The sequence below is a fragment of the Pistacia vera genome, unplaced genomic scaffold, assembly GCF_008641045.1.
Source record: "Pistacia vera cultivar Batoury unplaced genomic scaffold, PisVer_v2 Contig1190, whole genome shotgun sequence".
Taxonomy (NCBI): Eukaryota; Viridiplantae; Streptophyta; class Magnoliopsida; order Sapindales; family Anacardiaceae; genus Pistacia; species Pistacia vera.
The window spans coordinates 56,911-58,707 of NW_022195238.1; positions in this window are offsets into that span (position 1 = coordinate 56,911).

Sequence of the window (1,797 nt, forward strand, 5' to 3'; positions counted from 1 at the left end):
GTTGGTAGTTGGAGCTATCAACTGGTGTAAGTTAAGTTTGTTGACCTGTATAATAAACCCATTTTGGGTTGTTTGCCAAAGCAAAGGTTTGAAATGGGCTAGATGGGATCTCAGTCCATTAGGAAGGCCATGGGCTTTCCCGAGTTAATAGTGAATGCTATTTGCTTGAGGAAACAGTGGGAGCAATTATTTAATAAAAGACCTTGTTAAATAATAACAAACATGATAATAACTTTTGTTTTTCTGCATTTGTAGATTCATTAAAATGTGCAATTCCAACCTGTAATCGATAATCGAGAATGAAAACAGGCTATATGGATCCAATTTCATAGACTGGTATCGAAATCTTTGGATTGTACTAAAGTCTGAAAAGAAATTGTATGTTCTTGATAAGCCGTATCCAGCTGAGCTTGAACTTAATGCCACTTAGGAAACTAAGGATACTTATCAAAAGTTCCTTGATGATGCTGATAATGTTCAATGCCTTATGCTAGCATCAATGACATCTGAGCTGCAAAAGCAGCATGAGAATATGGATACACATGCCATAATTCTACATTTCGAGGAGCTTTTTCAATGTAATGCTCGACATGAGAGGCATGAGGTTTCAAAGGCACTGTTTAGGACCAAGGGAGCCCAAGTTGGTCCTTATGTGCTCAAGATGATTGGGTACATAGAGAGGCTTGAGACCTTGGGTTTTGGTGTGGATGCAAACTTACAAGTGGATTTAATTTTGCAATCACTACCTAATTCTTATTCATCGTTCATAATGAACTTCAACATGAACACAATGGTGAGGTCCTTGTTAGAGCTTCTAAATATGTTGAGGACTGCGAAGCAAGACTTGAAGAAGTCCAAACCTATTTTACTGGTTGCTGCTGGTAAAGCCAAGGGCAAGGGTAAAGGAAAGGCCAAGGTTTATCCCAAGTCCAAACCCAAAGGATATGATGCTCTTAAGCCTGAGGGTGGCATTGGGAAAGGTGGAAAGATAGTCTGCTTCTATTGTGGCAAGCTTGGCCATTGAAGGAAGCACTACAAGGCTTTCCTCTCAAGCAAGAAGATGTTAGATATTTCGACTTCAGGTATGTACATGATTGAGATTAACTTCTCCACTTCAACATCTTGGGTCATTGAAAAAGGATGTGGTGCTCACATTTGTATTAATGTGCATGGACTAAGGCATAGTAGATTGCTCACCAAGGGAGAGGTGGACCTACGTGCTAAAAATGGAGCACACATTGCTGCATTAGCTGTAGGGTCTTATTATTTAACTTTGCCTATGAGCTTATTATTAGCACTTCATAATTGTTATTATGTACCTTCAATTTCCAAAAATATTATTTCAGTTTCTGCTTTGGATGATACAAGATATCATTTTGAAATTTCTAATGGATTGTTGTCTTTACTTTGAATGGTATTATGTATGGAACTGCAAGGTTACATAATGGTTTGTATGTTCTAGATTTAAATAATAAAAATATTCTCAATGTGGAAACAAAGAAAGCTAAACAAACTCAAACATATCTCTAGCATTGTAGATTGGGTCATGTTAATCAGACTCGCATTGCAAAACTTCAAAAGGATGAAGTTTTGGACCCTTTTAACTTTCAGCCATTTGGGGTATGCGAGTCATGCCTTTTAGGCAAGATGACCAAGTCACCTTTCACAAGACAAAGTGAAACGACTACTAAATTGTTAGACATCATCCATAGTGATGTATGTGGTCCACTAATAATTGAAGCCAAAGGTAAATATTCGTATTCCAACACATATGCTGATGACTTTAATAGACATGGT